The sequence below is a fragment of the Eretmochelys imbricata genome, chromosome 10 (assembly GCF_965152235.1).
Source record: "Eretmochelys imbricata isolate rEreImb1 chromosome 10, rEreImb1.hap1, whole genome shotgun sequence".
Lineage (NCBI taxonomy): Eukaryota > Metazoa > Chordata > Testudines > Cheloniidae > Eretmochelys > Eretmochelys imbricata.
The window spans coordinates 70,459,466-70,481,917 of record NC_135581.1 but is presented as its reverse complement, the minus strand read 5'-3'; the positions used below and the strand labels follow the sequence as shown (position 1 = coordinate 70,481,917).

Below are 22,452 nucleotides of genomic sequence, written 5' to 3'. Positions count from 1 at the left end.
TTTGTCATGGGCAAAACAATGTATTTTTTCAGATTCTCGTTCTTGGAATTTTCTGAACCATTTACGCTGAAATTTTCCAAAAAAAATTCAGCCAGAGACAGACACCCTGCATGGGAAATTTCAGTGCAAATAGTTAACATTTGGCAAAGTTATAAGCAACTGAAAACAGGGTGTTATAATGGAAAGTGTCTGGAAACCTGGAACTATAGGGTGCTGCTGGCTCCACCTATAATCATAGTTGTTATTATTATTATTATTATCATTGCAAGGGGGTGAGCTTCATCTAGCCTAAGTATTTGACCCTCCCCAAGAAAAGAATCCAAAAGCCCACACCTGAGTTTGGAGGCTACTAAAAATGGTTTAAGAACCAGATGACACTAGAGGGGTCAGTGCAGTAGGCCTTCCACCTCTGGAAAACCGGGCTCCGGCTCTGGGAACTACTGCAGTTCAGGACAGAGGCTCATTGGCAGAGTTGTGTGGGGAGACCTGGAATGAATCAGTGTGAGGCAAGGTGGGTCAGGATTGAGGAGTGATAGCCGAGCTGGGTGGACTGAGGAGAACAGGACACTGTGGGCCAGGATCTTGGGAAATACATGCCAGTTACTGCACCTAGGCCAAATCGAGACTGGAAGAACATTCAACGTATACACCAGGGGTGGCCAAACCATGGCTCATGAGCTGCATGTGGCTCTTTTACAGTTGAAGTGTGGCTCCCGGAGCTCCCAACCCCACCCCCCATTCTCGGCCTACTGAGAGGGAGCTTGGGGCTTCTGCCCTGCGGCGGGTGCTGGAGCTAGGAGCAGAGACGACTGGTGCCTGCTGGGGGGGAAGGGGGCACAATTGAAAGGTTCGTCCCCCCACCCTCCAACAGCTTGAGTCACACCCCCTCCATGCATACACCACTCTCTTACCTTCAGCTGCCCCTCCCTGCAGCTCCCAAGTGTTAGCTCCGCATGGAGAGACAGCGGCAAACAGCTGGAGCTGCAGGAGGGGCTGCTGCTTTAGCTCTGCAGGGAGAGACAGTAGCAAAAGCAGCGGCTTGTCCTGCAACTCTCAGCTGTTTGCCGCTGTCTCTACCCAAGGCGCAGCTCCCATCTTTCTGACTCCAGAAGCTGCAGTGCAAGAGGGGGGGCCTGGTGCACCATGTGACCAAGTGGGGCCAGAAAACCACGGCAAAAATCTTCCTCATGCATTGCTTCTGGCTTCTGCCCAGCAGGAAGGGGAGTCTCAGGGTTTCAGCCCTGTGGGGTGCAGCTGCTGTGGCTCAGGGCTTTAGCCCCACAGGGCGCATGTGCCAGGGCTCAGGACTTCAGCAGGAGTGCGGCTGAAGCCCCGAGCCCAGGCAGGGGCTTCCCACGGGGCTGAAGCTCTGAGACCTCCCTCCCCACAAGGCTGAAGCCCTGACAGGCGCCTTCCGCGGGGCTGAAGCCCCAAGCCCCAGCAGGCACGCCCTGGCTCTTGAACGTCTGACAATTGCCATATCAGAGGGTCAGTAAGTTTGGCCACCCCTGATAAACACCAAAGAAAGCTGCATGAAAACACTGCTGAGATGGGGACCCTGAGTTTCACAGATCTTGATTCCAATGCTGAGAACGTAAAATGACCCCAAGGAGTGTAAGCCCTGTGCCCTGCCTTATGCACAACAGACCTTGCTTCAAGCAGCCATCAATAATCTGCATCTCGCGCTGCACATCTTACTTTGGTTTCCATGTATTTATTTTAACCTTGATTTTATTACATGTTCTTTGCGCCTTAGGCATGTGTAGCCCAGGCACAATTAGTCTGGAGGCTGGGCAGGATCGGAGATTTCCTATTCGAATGAAGGTTGCCCAAGGCACCTGAGCCTCGCCATACTGGTGATAAACGCCAGCCAGGCTTTTCTGATTCCTTCAATGCAGTTTTTAAGTGCTGCTCACGTGTACGATAAAGGGAAAATATGGAGACAGAGGGAAGGGGACATAAAAGTGTCTTGAAGTAGCTGCAGGGGAAGTGCTTTTATTCACAAGGCTGGCAATGAAATTAGAGGCAATTGTGAGGACCAAAGATTCAATAAAACCCAGGGAGGATGTCAGGTGAGAGAGGGGCTGCACGGCCATTTCTGTAAATTGAACAGATGTTCCCTGCTGGTGCCAATAATCAGTTACTGATGGTGCAGTTAAACAAACAGCGCCAGGCCTGCCTCAGGTGCTGTAAAGCTGACAGGGACATCTGTTACTACCACCTTTGAACTTCAGAGTGAGAGGACAGGCTTCTTTCACTTTGGCTCCGGTTTAATGAGGCATGGTGCTTTAAATAAACCCAACAGCCACTACCTGTCTGATGGGCAGAGAGGTGAAAGGGCACTGGGATGTGACAGGCGTCACATCTCCGCTCTGCTCCGAAGTTGTGACGCGGGGGAGATTCAGGAGAGAACTGAGGGGATGATGGGTGTTCTGGGGCATGTGCTGGGACTCATGTTAATGTGTTCTCGGCATCCTCATGCCTGGACATGCTGTTGGCAAAGGCAGTGAACGTGGAATCGCCAGCTATGCGGATATTTACAGGGACTGAATGGAAGTGGAACGACACAGCTGCAATATTCCCTGCTCCCCTGGCAGTGAGAAGGGGTGCAACACTCGCTTTTCTTTCCTTTTTCTTTTTGGGTGAATGGTGGGGTCTATGAATCTGATAGGTTCAGAACGTTGGCCAGAAGCAAGTGAAGTGCCAGCAGGCTCTGAGCAACTTCCCACTCCTTCTGCAGCTCTGACAGTGCTCCTCAACCTGATCTGCAGCACCTTTGCTCTTTCAGTACTGGGCTTTCCTACCCAGTTCTGCGGCTGCATCTGAATCCCAACCTCTGGTGCGTTTAACTGTTCCGGTCCATCAGCCACTCCAGAGTGAAGTCATGTCAGAATGAGTTGCTGGTTTCATGGTGTGGTCATGTACTCAGTTCGCATGGGGATCAAACTGAGCCCATCAAACACATTCCATTTGTGATTTAATCAGAAACTGAATTCAAGTCAGAGGTGAAAGGCTAGTGTATTAACCCCCTGAGCTAGACGGGCATCTTGGTTATCCTCAGTCTTATAGCTACATCTATGTTGCAAAAGCATGATGCCAGGACTTAAACGAGTGGATCCCAAATTCCCTCTTTGTCTCTCTTCCTCCTGTGTAATTAATTGAGATCCACCTTAATAGGATAAAACTAAATACTGAATAGCATCCAAACGCACAGTGGCTGGCAGGAAAACAACAGCCAGACATAGAAAGGGAGAAAGGCAGCTAAATGGACAAAAGACCCATTTAAGAGTGTTTATTAGAGGTTCCTAAGCTAATAACATCATTATTACAGTGTCAACATGGCTGTGATGAGCTTGGTGTGTGCCAGGAGGGGCGATCCTCTTATGTGTTTTGACTAATCAGCTGGGATTTACATGATACACAATAAATCTTATTGATTCTAAATGAAATGTGCCTTTGGGAATCTTTAGCATTCACAGCGAGCCTGAGCCAAACCAGGCAGCAAAGCTCTGTCTCCATTGGACTTGGAATATAAAAACCTTCAGACAAAAGGATTTAATGGAAAATATGGACAGGAATGAGCCTCTGAACTGTAGTATTACACGAGACAAGCAAAAACATGCAGATATGCCTGAGAAAGGCAGCCAATAGGAGGGGGCAGGGAGAGGTTGGGGCACATAGAGAAATGTGGGTGGAGGAGAGAGAGAGCTTAGATCAGTTTTCTTGACCTTCAGGGCATGCTGCCAGACTTTATTTCAGCCTCTGAAGGAGGATGCTTTTGGTGTTTGTTAACTGAGGTTTTGTATAGAATGTGCCCAGAAGAATATACAATACCTAAATACATAGCAGAGTGCAAGAAGAAGGGATATATTGTCACAGCTGTACAAAGGCAGTTTGAAATAACTTCCTTTCTAGGACATTTTGGTGTCCTGGAGGGGATGGCATCTCTGTTAAGGTTTGAAACACCTAGGCTCCCTAAAAACACAAATTTGAATAGCATCAGCGGCAACGTAGCCATTTCTTGGGTCGTTACACTAAGTACTTTGTCATCTCTTCAGTAGGAAATTCCCCATGCCTGCTCTACACAAACTTTTAGGGGACGGGCAGGCAGTACCTGGAAAGATGTAGCTGGGCTTGGGCAGCTCTGCATTATATGCGGGATTCTGCATCTACTGGGAAATGGGGATTTACTGTCTTTCTATGCTAGCTGACCATAGGGGCTGGGGCTGCACAGTCTGTCTGTGCTGGCTGACAAGCCATTTCGTCAAGTCAGTCATAAATTTAAATTGAGTGCCATAAAAGTGTCAGGTGGGGAGTGAGATGCCACAGTCCATTTCCTGGCATGTTTGTCAGGTGGAGTTTGCAGAGCTGTTTATATCCTTCAGGACATGCTGCTGTTAGGATCTGGGTTCTTGTTATGTTGTCTCTGACAGAGGAAATAACCAGGTTGGCTGCCAGGGTCAGTTCAACACCAAGGCCTCCTCATTGTCCACCTTATTTCCTTTGAGTCTAATGGAGAGATAACAGTTCCTGATTGTAATCATGGAATTAATGAACAGTTTGCAAGGCCATTTATCTTGGTGTCTCTCGGTTTCCTTTTTCTTAATGTTACTAAGGAAATAACCATCCACCCTTCTGCTGAAGGCTACACCAGACACAAACATCCATCCAAGCTGACGAGCACTTTCTGTGACTATTCCACCAAAGGCCTCAGGAGATCTAAGAACTGTTCAAACAATGTCCCATTGCCACTTGTGACCAGCAACTGTAAGAGAAGTTCATTCCAGGTCCACCCCAAATTCTTTTTGGGGATGCTGATGCATTCCCTGAGGTCCAGTTCAATGAACCCTATATCGTCCGGCACAAAAATCAGCTGTTCATAGACTCCAATCTTTTGCTCTGGCTACTCTTTCTGGAGTCTCTGCTGTGGCTGCTCAGTAGCACTCACTGGGAAAGAAAGGCTGGTAGCAATGGGATGATAATGGAACGGCACAACCTAGTTCTCAGCAGTGGCTGGTGAAGTGCACAGAGCAAAAGAAGCAGCTCCTTTTCCAGTTTGCAGCGAAATCTCTTTAAATTCATAGCCCCAATATGCATTTTTTCATTGTGGGTCTTTGAGTTGGTGCAGAGATCTACAATACAGACCTGCCTGCAAGTCATGGGACCAGCAGTGCAAGTAGGGCAGTACCCTCCAGTATGCAATACCTGCAAGAAATTTCTAGCCGGTACAGGATACTGGAAAGACAGGGGCCAGCACCCCCACAGGAGCACACGGCTGAGGGGCGGGTCTGCGCTCTGTTCCTTAAAGGAGTAGAAAGTGGCTAGGGAGGGCATTCATTCTTTATGGCTTTACCAGCACACTACATATGCTAACAAACTTTAAAAAAGGCTTTGTTTAAGTTTGTTAGCATATGTATTGTGTTGTTTTACGTTGGTCAGGAGTCCTCAAGAGGGGCGGGTGTGAGGGGGACGGAAGGTGTTTTAATAAAACAATGGTTTTTATTCTGTTTCTCCCCATTGGTCTGAATTATCCATGGCATTCATGCTGCATCACATCAAGTCCAGGTCATTAGAGGAATGCCTCTGCTTGCACTGACCAGAGGATGTTTGGATTCTGATGTGAGCCCAGTTCTGTGTAAACACAGAATTATTCTTTGCAGCCAAACTAGTCTAACATGCATTTTGTTGACTGGAACTGGAGCAGCAAAAAAAACAAAAAAAAAATGCCTCATTTTCCAGCTTTTGGGGTGAGAGAACTATAAGTGAAGATTACGATGCTGGACACTGACGGCCTTAAACCAACTGCCTTAGGAATCTGCCAAGAATTTTGCTGAAAATATGTTCTTCATCTTAGCAATGGAGCTAAGACTTATCACACATTTGCCCACCTTTATTGGAATGAAGCTCCTTCTGATCTGACAGCTCAGGCATTGTCAGTTTCATCCAGAACAATTTACAAACTTGGAACTAATCCTGTAAATCCTTAATCATTTGATCAATCCCATTGAAGATAATGGGACTGTTTGCATGACTATTGACCACTTTTATGGACTAGTAAGAGTTTCAGGAGTCTGTTCCTATAAAGGAAATTGAATCCCCCATTGAAATGCAATGTTTGGGTACAATACTATAAAGCAGTTTGGGATACAGTTCTACTTAAAATTTGTCTTTTAATAAGTCATACATATGCTGAAATGGCTCCTCACCCAACTCCCACATTCCATATAAAAAGAAGAGGAGTACTTGTGGCACCTTAGAGACTAACCAGTTTATTTGAGCATGAAGTGAGCTGTAGCTCACGAAAGCTCATGCTCAAATAAATTGGTTAGTCTCTAAGGTGCCTCAAGTACTCCTTTTCTTTTTGCGAATACAGACTAACATGGCTGTTACTCTGAAACCATTCCATATAAACAGACTGAATACTACATATTTTGGGGGAAAGTGATTAGTTAAGCATGTTGATGTTTGTATATACAAAGGGGGGTGTCAGAGGAGATGGGGAGAGTGTGGGGGCCCTGGGATGGGGGTGGGGTGGAGTCACACGGAAGGTCATGTGGGGTGGTTACATGCCCACCCCTTATGTCTGTCCCATGAGTGCAGTACCAGGAAGAAATGATTTCTACTTGCACCACTGCATGGGACTAATACATATTCTCTCATGTTGCCATTTCAGATGCCATAGTGACAGTAAAATAGCTGCTATTAACAGGTTATGACCAGGTGTTAGACTTCAGGGCTTTGTGGGGTGGTGCAGAGCTATGCTGCCAACTCATGCTGGCAGTTAGATCAGATGAGGCTCATTAACACCAAGAAAGGAGTATAAACAGCTGAAAGTCTCTCTGCTTGGAGGAGGGTCAGGAGATCTAGAAAGGGGGGGAAACCTAGAAGCTGTTAGTGCAGCCAAAGCCTATCTTTGTAAGTGCAATCCTATCTTGGGGCTTTAGTGTGTATGTTAAGAATAAAGTCAAAATTCAGGAAGGGATGGATTTGAACCATAGCCAGTGTGTATTTGTGATGCAATATTCACAGATATTGTTTTATTAGTAGCAAATCATCACGCTATGAAACGTCAGTTGGTCCCGCCACAGAAATCATCCTGTTCAGTCTCAAATGAGGCTGAATGTTTAACTCCCTTCTGAAGGTATTGTTATTTATATGTGAAAACAGAAGCATGTATTTGAAAAGAAGAGAGATCTGGGGTGCTATATGTATTGGTTTCCAGTTTTGATTAAAGGTCAGGTTTTGTAGGCATCCTCAAGGTCTGAGTTTGGGATCTGATCAGGGATTGGAATGAATTAAGATTCTGGTGAAGGACGTCATGATGTGGGGGACAGATAGGGCCTTTGTTAGGACTAGGATTTCTCATCTAAGAATCTTTACTTCAGTCCTTTTCAGAAATCTCCAAAACCCAAAGAGAGCCTAAACCCTCTTAGTTTGAGACAGACCAATCTGTTGTTGTGTGACACCTTTCACCTTGTTTTCTTCTTTGTAAAGTTCTCTCTCCATTTAACCTGGTCCCATTCCTCTCCTCTGGGACACAGGTTTGTCCTCCCAGTGTGGTGTCCCTTTACTATTATTTGTATTGTGGCTCCACCTAAAGGCCAGATGCAGGATTTGGGCTCCACTGTGCAAGCAGGTAGATATGACCCCTATCCTCAAGAGTCCAATCCAGCAGAAGAAAGGCTCTGCCTGACTTCTCAGCCATGCTGTTTGTGAGGCCTGAATGGAACAGGAAGAACAAGTGCTTTCCAATTCCAGACTAGTAACACTGATCCCACTCCTGCTTTGCATTGGAAAGCTTCTGTTTCAGGTCTGCTTCACCAGCTCCCTCATGTGCAGAGAGCAGGCACTATGCCCCATGTATAACTTTTCATTTATTTGGTATCGGAACAACTTTTCTTCTGATGACTAATACTTTTTTTGTACTCTTCCTGATGCCTTTTACTAACAGCCTGCTGGATCTAGATCTCTGTGCCTTCTTGTGTGCAATGAGTGGCCTAATGTGGCAGATTATGGAGATGCTATGAGCAAGGGGCAATGGATTACCTACTGCATTGTGGATTTCAAGCCACTAGGCATACCCTTGAGTGCCATGCTGCTACAGAAAAACGTCAGCCTCTCTCTTTGTAAGGGCCACACTTGTAGAGAAGAAAATGCTTCCATTTCTGAACCTTAAACTAACTTCCCCCTCCAAGGCTAGCACTAGGCTTCAGAAATCGCAAAAGCCATAAGGTCTACAGAGTGTTGCTGAACATTAAACATGACTTACACGTCGTTTCAGAGAAAATACGGCTTTCTGGGGATTTGCTCAGAAAATGGTTAGTACAGATACTGTTGAGCAGTTAAGATCACTTCAGCCTTGAATACTATTTCTTACCAATCGTCAGACATATTCCCTCTCAAGGACTGAATTCTCAGAACACACTTGTCTTGTTAATTAAATGTTAACTCAGTGTGCATACAACAGCCTCATGCATGCTTAGGCTGCTAGACCATTGGGTTATCCAGCAGCTTCAATGAATTCTGCCATTCTCAGCTGTCAAACCATTTGTTGTCCATACAACCTACAACTTGCCTTATGAAAGCTTCCTTCAGAATGGTATTTTATGCCACTTAAATATAAAAGGCAGTATTAATTCAGTTAGGTTAAACACTCTAAAAGCTATCCTTTAAAGATTCCTATGTAGGATGTAACCAGTCAGTTCTGCAATGAGAAATCTAAGTCCTGCATTTTTTTTCTTTAGAAAGGATCTATCAGCACAGTGTTTCTAACGCAAAGCATCCTGCCTTACATTCAAGTACCTTGAACTTCAGCCTGGAGAGGGAGTGGAAGCTCCATTGCTTGAGTAACTGGACAAGGAATGTAAGGAACAATCCAACCCTAGGTTTTGGGGTGGGCAGACACTAGCTGGTTTCAAAGGTCTCAACTATCTCTAATGTCTAAGATTTTTTACCATGCCAAAAAATCCCAAAACAACCTTAATTCAGTAGTTACTTACCTCCCAAGTCTGTGGGGAGATTTAATTGATGTTTGGAAAGTATTTTGAGGTCTTTGGGTGGAAGGTGCCATGTATGATCTTTAATAAAGTATTATTCAGAAATATGAACTTCACTTCAGCTCTGAGTGAAAATGTTCTCAGTGCAGGCAAACACTAGGATGACTTGTGTTGTCCCCAAATTCACAAAAAGTTAGGGGCCACATTTTGCTCACATTGACACTTCTGCAACCTCATTGACTTCAGCAGGGTGGTAATGGTGTAATTGAAGCAGATATTGGCCCATTGTCCATTTGCTTTAAATTTTTCACTTTTTTTTATGTAGTCCTTTATGTGTCTGAGTCAGATTATGTCCTTTTGGGGCCAGGACCTTGTTTTGATTTGTGATTTGTAAAACACTATGTACCTTTATAGCACTATTTAACGTGGCAATACGCTTTCCTTTTCCTCATAGTGAAACATCACAAAATCCCATTTTAACTGGTGCCCAAAGCTCTTTTCACAGGTGAAAATGGCAAAATTGTATTGTTACCTGTACTTCGCTTGTGGCTAAGGACCCCACAAAGGGATCAGGGCCCTATTGTGCTAGATGCTGTACAAGCGCTTACTGAGAGCTGTAGACAATTTAAAAGGTTGCATGAGATCTTTCTAAATGATCCTGACTCTTGCAGCAATCCATGTTGCAGGGCATAACACTTCACAGAGCCAAAGGAGCAAGGCAATGGGACTTGCCATCAGCGTATGTTCCATCCATCAAGATGACATTAGTGAGCTCAACATGTGGCTGCTCATTGAGACCATTTGGAAACTGAGGCTAATGCAGCATGTAGCCACCCACTTGTTAATCAGTGCATCGCTTTGAGAGTAATTTACACCCATTCTCAGGTAACTACACTGGCTACTTAATAACAGAGCTATTGACCTATAAAACATGGTATGGAATGGGAGCTGCCTAACTGAGAGGCCATCGCACTCTCTCATACCATGCTCCCACAACTGGAACCCTTTCTGTATATGAGAGAATAATATATTCTGTGTATACAACAGGGCTCTCAGTAAGGCATTTTCTGGGAGGTGTCCTTGACTTTGGAATTGGTTCCCCTGCCTGGTCTGCCAAAGCACAGATGGTTAATCATCCAAACATCCCACCTTCGCTTTCATTTGGGGAAGTGGGTTGATGGACATTGTTGTTAAAGGGGTTAGTTTGTTAAGATGATTTCCAGGCCACCTATTAACGATGCCGAGAGAGTGACAATGTTTTAACTTTTGCATGGAATTGTTTTAAAGGGCCCAGAGCTTGAGATGGGCACTTAAATCGTCACAATCAATATCTAGTTACGTATTTTTACCAGACCCAGGTAGTGTCTGAACATCTAGTATGCTGAGCCCTGTGGGGTTGCATCTCTGCACTGAGTTGCCAGGGGGAGTCTGCAAGTGTTTCAGAGATAGCGCCTTCACCCCCTCCTCCTATCACACCCCTCTACATACCCAATCTGTTCTAACCTCTTTAAGTAAACAATAAACCTTTCCACATACTGTGCCCATTTGCTGACTTTGAAAGGGTAGAGCAGGGAAGGAGGGCAGCAAGCGGATTTCAATATGTCTATAGCTGAGGCAAGTTATTCTCCTGCAACAAGGAAAAAAATAGGACCAGGTGTGTGTAAAGAGGTTATAAAAAGGATAAGCAGCTGCATTTTAATCCCCGTTTTCGGAACTAAGGCTAATTGGTGTATTCCTTAACTCTGAATGGAACCCAGCCTCTTCTCTCCTTCAGAGAGCTTCTTCCTATTGACAGTCAGATGCAAAACATCACTTGTTTGGGATTTGCTCTAAGCAAGGGAGCAGCTAAGCTTTTTCCATCCTAGGAGCTGCTGCTAGTTCTCAGTGGAGAGAGTGAGAATAAATGAAGGTGCTATGATGAAAGAGATTTGCTGAGGCACAGAGGATTTTGCAAATCCGGTAGCACCTTTGGGCAGCCCTGCAATGCTTCTTCCTTAGCAAGGCTGGCTCCGGTGCTAACTGCTGTAGATTTACACTGATTCCACTCCCCACCCCCATGTGGGAGGCACTAGGAAGGCAGTTTAGTAGCACCAGGATGGATGATGTGTGCACTGACATTTGCAGTCTGTTGCCATGGTCGCCCAGGGACTCTTGTTTTGAAGTCGGATTTTTCTCCCTACCTCCTTTCAGGTGACGTCATGGATGTCCACGGTGGTGACAGGCCACCTGTGGGTTGATCAAGGGTTTAAAGAGACAGTCCTGTAACAGGAGCCCCGGCTATTGTCTCTGCACCTGATAAAAAGATGGGGCCCAGCAGCCCCGGCCCCACCCTCCGTCCAAGCCTGCTGCGGTCAGGACGGAGGAGGCAGGTGGTCCAGGTGGCAGGACACGGCGCAGCCTGGCCAGCCCCAGCCCCCCCCCAGCGAGCACAACTACAACAAGAAGCAGCGTTGGGTGAAAGCCTCACTCCTTCCGGTGGAGACCGAGGCGCGGAAAGAAGCCTCCAGACCGGCTGTCCGTCCGCCCCAGGGAGATGGCCAGAGGTAAGGCTTCATTTCAGACTGCCCCCCGCCCCCTCCTCCCAGGGCTGGGGAAAGTTTGCCCGGGAGCCCCTGTGCCCCCAGCCCCGGGAGGCTCGCAGGGTCTTGTGGCGCTGGCGTGAGTGCGTGTGTCTAGATTTGCAACCGGCGAAGGGGGCGGCTGCCCTCCCAGCTCCACGGTCGCGGTTCTTTTCTCAGCCTGCGCCGGTCCCATCCCGCTGGGCCTCGGCCCCCGGCTTTAGAGGAGCGGCCAACACGCGTGTGCGGGTGGCTGCAGCCTGAGCGAAGGCGCTCGGGGAAGTAGGAGGAGAACGGAGAGAGACTCTGGCGCTAGTCCTCCCGAGAGCAGTGCCCGACCCCGCCGGCTGCCACGGACCCTGCAAACCCGCCTCGGGAGCAATCGGGGCGAGGCAGCTCTGGCGGGTTCCTAGCAGCCCTCCCCCGAGCCAGGACTTCCCTGTCCCAGAGCAAATCTTGGCAGCGGGGGACGCTGCTAGCTGCATCCGCTTCTTCACCTGCTCTCCTTCTCCCTCCACGCCTGCCTCTCCTTCCCTTCTAGCTACTGTGTTCCTCCCTCTCTCGCACTTCCATGTCCCCCACTCCCTCCATCGGGCTGAGCGTCCACGCATACAACCAGTCTGGTCTTGTAAAGACCCCACCCCGTGAAACTGCCCCGGGACTTTGCAGCTGCTAGCTTCCCCCTTGTTAACCAAGAACCTAAATAGCTCCCCTTTCCCTGCGACAAGCGGTTCCGCCCGCCTTTCATTTCGCTTTCCAGTCCCGGCTTCCCTTCTCGTTCCGGGGATCGGTGCAATTAATGACATCCTAGCATCCTCTCCTGGAAAATGGCAATTACCCTTTTGCGGGACTTGTTGAATGCTAATAATTTAATTCAGCAAACTCTTGATTGTGTTATTGGGCTTTAATCTAATATCTCCGAGGATCTCTCTCTCTCCCTTAGCTTCCCCCTCCCCCTTACAAGAGGAGAAAACGCTTTGCTTTGACTTCTCTTTAGTGCAAATCGAATTGGAGAACAACTGCGGGCTGTGATTTAACAAAGGGGCTTCATTGTGTGTCACTGCCACCCCCAATTACTCCGCTGCTGTTTATTAAATGGTAGCAGCCAGCGGAACTCATGCCCAATGGCTTGATGTTTGCTCTTCTCCATCATTAATGCGTCCAATCCTCCTCTGTTGAGCATCACCCAGCAAAAAGCATGTCTTTTTCCCAAGGGTCCCCCATCACAAGGGAGCTATTTCCCAGCAAAGAGGTAGATTGGGGAAGGTGGGGGAACAGGCGAGAGACAGTTCAGGATGGAGGGTTTCCTGCAGTTTGGATGGTGGGTAGGAGGTTAGAAGCACTTCCCTGGCTGAGGTTCTGGCTCTTCCCAATTCTTCTGTCTTCAGTGACCCAGTCTAGCCACCGTTTTTCTCCAATCTCTCCCAGCCTCTCTTGATGGGGGGAGGGTGGGATGTCCTAGCTGATGAACTTTTCATGTGCTGGGTCATGTGTCCTGTAATATCCTGGGGTTTAATAATTGAAAGGCTGGATTTGGCTGCCTTTGTGCGGCGTGGCGAATGGTAACCAGAGATTTGTCAGGTGGGCGATGTCATCAGAACCCTGAGAAGTAAATGCCCCCGGTTTCAATAACTCCGGCGGGCAGATGTGTGAGGGGTCCGGTAACACCTGAAACGTGGCCCCAGAGGGAGGCTGCAGTACGATTTCAGCACCAGCAAAGTGGACAGCATTTCCCGAGACCATACCTATTCAGCATCCTAGCAGCACCACAACCGCGGACAGCTCCCTGCTGATCTCTCTGGTTGACGCCTTCACAGACAGTGTCCTTGTCCTTGCAGTCTGCAGGACTCTGGAGGGGGGCTCCAGCCACGTCTGCCTAGCTCTCTCTTGCGTTCATATTTAGATCTTTGAAAATACCCTTCATTCTGCTGCCTCTCCAGCCCCAGCACGAGCTGGGGGCAGGTCGAGGCTCATGTGGGTGTCAAGAGGCAGCAGACGCTCCAGTGGTGGGTATAAACGGGTGTGTAGCAGGGACTGTTTTTAAATTGAGTCAAACTAGGGTTCCCAAATTCAGAGGGGCCCAAAATGCAGCCGTATGCCTGGCCAAAGCCAGTAGAGCTTGGTGTCTTCTCACCTGTGCTTGGCACTTGGCAGCGAGCTGGGCTTGGGGCATGGCCCCGGCATGTTGCCAGATGGCTTGGAAAGTCTCTGGCAGCTTCAGTGCAAATGGGGAAGACGCTGCTGCTGCCTGCTGGAAGCAAAGCTACCAGGCGCCAGTGCTAAGTGCGGAGCAGAAATGGTGTGTGTGTGTGGGGGTGGGGGGGATGTGCCCTGTCCAGGTATCCTCTACTCATGAGATGCCCAGGGTACATGTGGCAGGAAACATGATGATCACCTCAGGAAGGGCAGAAGGCTGCACAAAGCCAAGGAGGTGAGGTGGCAGATGCAGCTTTCTCTGGGTTTGCAGTGCTCCTGCCCTACCATCCATGATTCTTCCGTCTCTGGGGGGAAGGAAGAAGCCAGGCTCCAGTGCAGGTAAGTGCCTTGCGTTAATTCTTGCCAAGGATTGAAATGTCACTGTTGGACTGGATGGGGGGGGATGGGGTCTGAGGCTTGGGAGAGGCTAAGAGAAGATGAGGAAGGAGCTGTGGATTGTGTGTTTCCCCGCCATATGGAACTGCCTTCCTGACAGTATAAATGTGACTGTTTTAAAAACTCTTCAATTCACTTCCCCCAGGCTACCTTGTGCTCAGGTTTGAACATCAGTGAACCAGATCTTCCACGGGTGTAAATGAGTGTAGGTCCCTCCAACTCAAAGAAGCTGCACTGGTATACATGAGCTGAGGATCTGGCCCTCAGTGTCTGTCTGGATTGGTGGAGGGCACTGGGTCAGCCCCCTGGGACTAGCTCAGTCTGCCTGTGGACGGAATTCCTTTCCTACCCAGATCACAAAGGGTGGATGCTATTCATAGATGAGCTACTAGATACTCTGTCAAACATCCCATCCCCAATATACAGATTTTTTCCCCTAAAGCAACAGAGCAAATATCTCAGCTCCCTGGAGCGTGTCCCTTGTCAGAGAAAGTAAACATCTCTACTTCGTCTCCTGCCCCACTTCAGTATTCATCTGCAGACAAATCTGTTGGTGGAATTTACTTACACTGATGTTGGGGTGTTGTCACCTAGGTGACAAGTAATGATGTCTGAAATTGTCCAGGGTGCTGAGGGTTTGGGCTGGTCCCTCCTTTTTTTTGACGTAGCAGAAAAGCAAATAAAGTCATAAAATGGAAATCTCCCACTGGGTGGGAATCTGAGGCTGCTGCTTTCCTGGGTTTGCACATCTGCTTCTCCCACTTGCAGCAGCAGCACGGGGAGCTGAAGTGTTTTGGCACACATTGGGTTAAAATCTCCCAACAATCAACCCCAGGGGGCTTGTCCCTGGGTGGATTTTTTGTTTGTTTGTTTGGGGGTTAGGGTAAGGGGAGACGTGATGGGGTGACTCCAGCCAGTGATGCAGCAGCACCTTACTGATTACAAGGTTCAAATGGCCTCTGTGGCTGCATTACTCCAGCTTGAATTTAGAGCTGAGAAGGGCAATGAGGTCAATCTAAGAAGCACCAACAACTGCACACTCTTCTATATAAAGATTAGATATTTGAGCATCCACATTGCTCACAAAGGAGCTAAAAATAATCCCCACTGAAAGCAATAATAAGGAAGCCCCAGAAAGCCTGCTAGCTCTTCCCCAATGATATCAAGGGAGCTTGCTATTGGAAGCCTATACAGTGATGGATGAAGCCTTTGAATCCAATGGTGAAATCAACTGAGCCATCCTTCCCAACTGACACTTTGGAAGACACTTATCACCTGTGCAATAGCCTAACCATTATGCTACTCAGAGAGAGCTGAGATTGTAGTGACTGATGAGCAAAAAGGAAATCCAAGAGGCCACCTGAGTATTACCTGCTGGTGCAGCAGAAAGGTGGTGCAGGAGTGTTGGGCAGTAGACAGTTGGGTGTGAGTGTTTAGGAACCCACTGAAAGACCAAGAACACCCTCCCTGGGGAAATTTGAGGGTTAAACCCTTTGGAGGAGGTAAAAATTCTAGGAGAGTGATTGTATGTTGCTGTTAGCTACAATTGTAACAAAATGCCTATATGCCAAGAATCAGGAATACTAGATAATGTGCTGGTGCTACTGTCATCCAGCTTGAATCAGTTGCTTGTCAAATGGTAAGCCCTCTGTGGAGTCCTGATGAGGACTGGACTAATCACCTATGAGATCTTCCTTCCTGGGCTAGTTCAGAGCAGGCAGTTCTTGCTGACTTTCCTCTTCAAGGAATGATGAGAGTGAGACTAGCCGTAATTTACTAGCTAACATGTTGATTCATCTTATTCATGTACATGTTGTTAGTGCATTCTAAGGCCGTTATATGATCTAAGACTGAACTAGTAAAACATGAGTGTATCCACAGTTGCCAGAGGGTTTGTTGGTCCAGCTTGTTGAGGAAGCTGTTGTTGTTCTTGAGATGGCTCCTTTTTGGGTAACTCACCCTATGGAAGATTAGCAAGGTGACCTGCGGAAGGTCTTAACTGTGTTTGCAATCTCTGCTGCACAAAACAGCAGAGAATACAGCTCTGATACCATGGCAAGATAATGCCCCATCAGATTCTCATTGACAATTATAGCAGGTGCTAGATTGGATTGTGGAGATCCATGAATGTAATAACCACTTGGCTGGAGGATTGCTAGAACCTGACCTAACTCTTTCTTTGTCACTAACAGTGTAGTAGAAGTGGTTTGGGAAATGTAATTAACTGCCTGTGGTTAGTACTAGTTATCTACAGTTGTGGGCATACAATTATTACAGTCATGCCCATAATGTGCTAGGTCTGTACTGACATGGAAAGGCACAGTTATTGGCTTTGAGCTTACATTCTGAAAAGACAAAGAGGGAGGGATACAACATACGAGGAAGATAGCTGAAGTAGTGATTGTCCATGTCTTGATAATCCAAAGGGGTTTTGTTTGTATTTCTTAAATATTAGATACCTAAATATTTATATTTTTATCACTTTAAAAAAATCCTAGGAAATTCCATACAAAACCCTACATTAAGAGCATTACAGCTGCAGTTAGTATATGCAGTTCAGAAATGTCAGAGCTATGGCTGCTTGTGCATCCTGTAGCTCTGTCCCCACACATTTATTTTATTTAAAATAAGTATTTTCATTTCTAGAGAGGAAAAATTGTAAAAGTTGGTTGACAGATAGCAATTGCACATTTTGCATCCTTCCTCTTAACAATAGAACCGACGTGATCTAAAATAATTTAATATTCATTATCATTATCATTCATGGGGCCTCAGTTCAGGATAATACTTAACCTCAAAGATAAATATATACTTAGGTGCTGTCCTAAAGAGTAATCAGGACTTAATTTTGCACCTAGTGAATGAGGTAGGGATCTTGTGGAAACAATAGTATGCAGTCATGGAATTATAGTAATGTATTGAAAAGCTAATGCACAAGGGGACAGAGTTAAGGTTATGCGAGTAACTCTAGACTTCTGATTGCTTCACTATTTGATCATAACACTTGATATAATTCTTGCATACAGTATATGATATCTGCCCCTACATGGTCTGCATGATTCATGTGTAAGAATGAAAACCCTCATTCTGTCTGAATGTGGGTCTAATGGAGAGGGACAAGAGATCTCAACTTTTGTGCCCCTGCATGATATGGTCTGGATTTCATAGCATTTGTAAGGGGATTTTTGAAACTGATGCCACCGGGAGCTACTGACCCATCTTTGTGTCTTCAGTAGGCAGATCAGCTTGTGTGTGTGCAGCATGCAGTCTCTTCTGGAATAATATGCAGTCTCTTTAAAATCCACCCTATTAACTCTGTTAATTCTATTGTTTTCTCTCATCAGCCCCCCTTCACCCACAAGAGAGAGCAGCACAGAGCCCACTAATTACACTAACAATGGGCGTTCTGCAATGTGTCTTTCTGTTTGTCAGTTTCATTATTTTCTGACAAAGCCAACAGTTTCAGGGGGGCTGTTCTCCCTTCTCAGGCAGCATGGGATACAGCGGTAAACACCAGGAATCCTCTGGCTCTGGAAGCAGCCAGAGAGGAAAGCTTTCTGCTTACTCCCCCTCACTAATATTGGCACAGGAATATTTAGCAGGGATATTTAGCTCAGATCTGAACTGAAGATTTCCTGGTTTGACCCTAAAAATCTACATGTCCCTAGTCATCTGGTTAGGAGGCTTTTCCCAAGCCTACAACAGATGACCAGTTTGGTCCTTCTGCAAACTGATGCTTCCCAAATCCACTCTGGCATTGTGTACACACTAGAAATCCTGACCATCAGCTTACCACCCCCATTCACGGGACAGGAAGGAGAGGGGAGTGGTACCACTCAATTTCAGACAAAGAGTGCCCCAAACCCAGTCCACGCCTATCCATGTTGCTGGTATCTTTGTGCAATAGCCCGATTCCATGATCATACATGTGTGATGTCTTAGCCCCCCAATCTATTTGGGTTCTTTCCTTGTCCTGGGGGTAAGTTTAGTTTACTGGAATCAGGATTGTCCCACATATTTTAGGGGATGTAGCAGCCTTCCTCTGATTAGCAAGGACCTCTTGCATTAACTGATGGAGATGACCATAGGTGCTAGAGCTTCCTCTGACTGTGCTCGCTACCCAGGAAGAAGCACGGCCGAACTGCTAACCTGGCAATCTAAAGATGTCTCCAAATACCAACTACAAAGACCGCAAATACGGGCTAAAACATGAAATGGCACGGAATTTTTTTAAGGGTCCATATGGAAATTGGAGCTAAAGAGGGGATGTCCTCTAGTTCACTTCATTCCTCTCCTTTCCCCTTCTCTACTGCTCCTTTCCATCTCCCCCGCTCCAAATGTACCATCTGGCCACACTCATACATGTTAAACAAATGTTTGCCTCTGTTATCAGTGTGTGCTTTGCCTTTCCCCCTCCAGACAGATGGAGGCTGGAGGTGCACGGAGCCCAAGCCTGCAGCATTCATGTGTGTGAATGATAAAATTGAATTATTTATGACCATGTGAATAAGGGTGACTGCTGCTGAGGCCAAACGGAAAGGGCTCCATTACGTGGCAAACACCTGTTGCTATGGAGAACTTGGCTCCCTCTCCCCCTTCCCCTCACTGGCTCCAGGCATAATTACCTCTTCACACCAGGCTGGATTTCTGATTATTGCTGGGGGGTGCTCACCCTCTGCTCTCTGGCTGTCTTACTCTCACTTTTTTCATTCCGAGTGTGGCTGATCCTTACAGTAGCTGTGTTTTGGCTAGCCAGTAGGGGAGCAGGGTGAAGAACTGGGAAGGCTAGAGCGGTTCTCTCTGTCTAGGTATTTCTATAGCCCCCAGCACTGCAGCATCTGAGCACCTCACACACACATCAATAGATGTACTTTTCAAACACCTCTGGGAGGCAGGGAACTGTTGTGATCTCTATTGTCCAGAGGGGGACCTAGGATGCAGAGAGACTGTGAATTTCCCAAGGTCACATAGGGACTTTGTGGCTGAGCCAGAACTTAAATCCAGCTCTCCCAAGTCTCTGTCTGTTGCCTAAACCACACCATCACCCTCCTTCTCTGGCTAGACTGCCCAAGTGCCCCTCTGAGAGGAGCTGCAAGAAAGGGTCCAGGCAGTTCTGCAAAGAATGAAACAGAGTGCAGGATTCAAACCAGACAGTCACCTACTCTAATGCAGCATCACCTTCCTCCTAGGCCACATGATGAACCCCTCCTAAGTGACTGGGACTATGTCTCTGAGAGTGGGCAGTGCTCTGCATAAACCCTGCTTCCCCCAGGGTGGATGGGAGCTCAGACTCAGTCCCTGCACTCACAATAAGGACTTGGGGCTTTTTTCCTGTTGCCTGCTGAGGGTGCTGTTAAGATCTAGCTGTGTTGAGCATACACCCCGTTTCTTCCCTCCCTCCTGCTTCCCTCCCCTCCTTCCACCAAGGCTGCATTCCTTGCCTTAGGGCTTGTCTACGCTTAAAATGCTACAGTTACAGAGCTGCACCACTGTGTGCTTCCATGTAGACACTACCTATATGGACAGGAGGGGTTTTCCCATCAGCCTAGGTAATCCAACTCCCTGAGAGGTGGTAGGTAGGTCAACAGTTGAATTCTTCTGTCGACCTAGTGCTATCTGCGTGGGGATTTAGGTCAGTGTAACTATGCTGCACAGGGGTGTGGGCTTTTCACACCCCTGACCAATGTAGTTTTGCTGACCTAACTTTCTAGGATAGACCAGGCCTTAGCTAAACAATGAAAGTAGCCCAGCTTGGGCTGTGTGCAGCTTCTAGGCCACCCATAAATATAAACAATTACCCATTCTAACTCCATTCAGAACTTCAGTGGGATTGTGCGTGATGGGGAAATAATTTGCATGCTCCTTATCCATCCCACGAGCCAATGGGGCCTGTGAATGAGATCGGACTTGTTCCCCACCCCCTCAATATGGAACATTTGAGAGGCTGTCAGAGCTGGACCCTCCAGCTGCTCAGAATGCCTTTGGTGTCCTGGGTTCTCCTCCCCTTCACAAGGGTGTGTGAAGGCTACTTCCCTCAGACTTGAGAACACAAGTCTAGCTCCAGCCTTTGCCTTCCTTGGGCCTTTCTGCTCCTTGGCTCTGTAGCTGACTCATGTTGTCAGTTGTAGCATGTTCTGTCGCTTGTGCACACACACCACTGCACACGCCCCCGCCTGCCCTCTCAGACTCTGTCACTCTTCTCCACCCACCCGCTGTGAGGTTTACTTGCTGCAGTGCCTTGACAGCTGCTATTGGGAAGATCCACTCTTCCATAGGAGGGAGGAGAGGAAATTAGAGCAGGGACTGAACCTTTGATTGGGGAGTGGGTGGCCTGCCCTCCCATATTAAGTCTTCATGGGCCAGTCCATGTTGTGATACACATGGGAGTCCCACTGAAGTCAAGGAAACTGTGGGCAGGGATCAGAGGCCAGAATCTGCCTCCTGAAGCCTGAACTGTGACAGAGTTTAGTGCACACCTTGCATTAACTCTATACACATTGCACATCCACACCTGAATATCTCCCGTGTTCCCCTCCAAAAATCTACATGCCCCATTCTTCTGGGGAGGAGGTTTTCCCTCAGCCCTACAACTGATCGCTAGTTTGATCCTTTAAGTAAACTGATGCTGTCCCGTCATCTCAATGATTCCACTGTTCCAGAGCCAGATCTGCTACTGGGACTCTCACATTGGTGTAAACTGACATCTGAGAAGTAGATTCACCAAACTGAAAGGATGACAAACTTCATACATAGGATTCGGCTTCTTTCTCCTCCCCATCCCCCACCCAAAATGATACAATGGTCGGGTGTCCTGGACATTGTGACATGACCCCCACCTCCACAAAGCAGGACTTTCTGAGGTTTAACCAGGCAGGGTGCTCCCCACATTCTCTTGGCAGGAGTTAGTGCTACCGTCCCCTAGGGATCTGATCCATTTCAAAGTGGCCTGCATTGCGGCCTGCTCCTAGTTATGCAGTGATATGTTGCATTCTAGAGTTTATTGATGATCCTTTACAACATTAATGCTCAGAGGAGAGAAATCTGGAGATGGTCCTTGACAGTTGCGAATGGAGTCTCGAAAGAACATGGCTGACTTGCTCATGCAATAAAAAAGAAAGATCCCCACTGAATATTAAAGCAACTCTGTAAGAATGGCATTGTGGGCTTCTCTCATGTCTGGTTTCTCATTGATCCCATATCACATTGGCTCTCCTGAAAAGTAAAAGAAAGATTTTTCTAACTGCTGGTGCACACGCCCAGCCTGGGTGCTGATAGACAAGCTGGGCTCCTTCTGGCTCTCGCACCATCCTCCCCAGTAATAAAGAGTCTGGTGGATTGCAGAGAGTGTAACTGAGAGCAGAACTGGAACTAAGTGAACAGTTGTATTAATGATGCTCGAGGTCGGACCAAATCCAGCTCCCTCTCCCAGAAATGAGTGGGCTTTGCAAGGCTGAGAGGAATAAAAAGCCATTCAGTGCTTATTTTAGTCACTGCAGTGAGCAGCTATGACTCCGTTACACCCAAGCAGCAGATTTGTTGAGTAAGAAGGTGCCATTTTTACAGTCTCTTTTCAGACTAGAGCCACATTTTAAGCCAGCTGCTCTTCTCCTTCACTGCTGGACTATTAATGGGTACAAGCAACATTCCTTGCATTACTGGGTTTTACCCTCAGGTCCGTCCTCTGGCCTATTGTCCCATTTTTGAGGCTTCAGTAGAGTGAGAGGAGAACAGCCATTTGCTGGCCTAGACTGTGCCATAACTCCCAGCAAAACCATGTCAGGACAGCAGGGCTTAATTCCTGCAGCCCAGAGGACCCAAGAAATCTGACCATCCTTGGGACAACTGCCAGGGCTGGGGAATTGGCTCAGGAGCCGTTTGGGTGTGGATGGACCCATTGCCTACCATTTTCCCAATCCCCTTTTGGTCTTGCTTCTCCTTGCAACTTAATGTGAAGGGAGGCATGACGGAGATGGGGGGACGGGACAGTTATTGTTTTGGGGGAAGCCTTGTGGGTTGGCTTTGCTCCCCCTCCTCCAACCTCTGTCCTGTAAGTAAATTTTCTTATTGGACTGGAGAGGAGTCCCCTCCCCTCCCCCAGGCAAGGCCCTCGAGGGTGCTAGAGGTGACCTCCTCCCTGCGTGGCAGCAGCAGTGCTCTGGACACATGGTCAGGAAGGGAAGCACCTGGCCCCTGGGAGAACAAATCTGTGTCTGTCTAGTTAACACAACCCCTGAGGTAAAATAGAGAGCTAATTGTTACCATAGTTACATGAAGTGGCCTTTCCAAAGAAGCCACGTCATCGCTGC

At 47.5% G+C, this 22,452-nt stretch overlaps 1 long non-coding RNA gene across 2 annotated transcripts in view; it reads left to right on the top strand.

Moving 5' to 3' along the window:
* LOC144270891 (uncharacterized) overlaps positions 1–22,452 on the top strand; it is a 54,654-nt gene that overhangs the window by 11,213 nt on the left and 20,989 nt on the right. The window contains exons 4-5 of one of the 2 annotated variants that reach the window (XR_013347269.1): positions 8,745–8,863; positions 11,187–11,539. This is a non-coding gene — a long non-coding RNA (uncharacterized LOC144270891). Of the gene's footprint in view, positions 1–8,744; positions 9,108–11,186; positions 11,540–22,452 lie in introns of those variants that run through there. The other variant, XR_013347270.1, reaches the window with a different exon arrangement.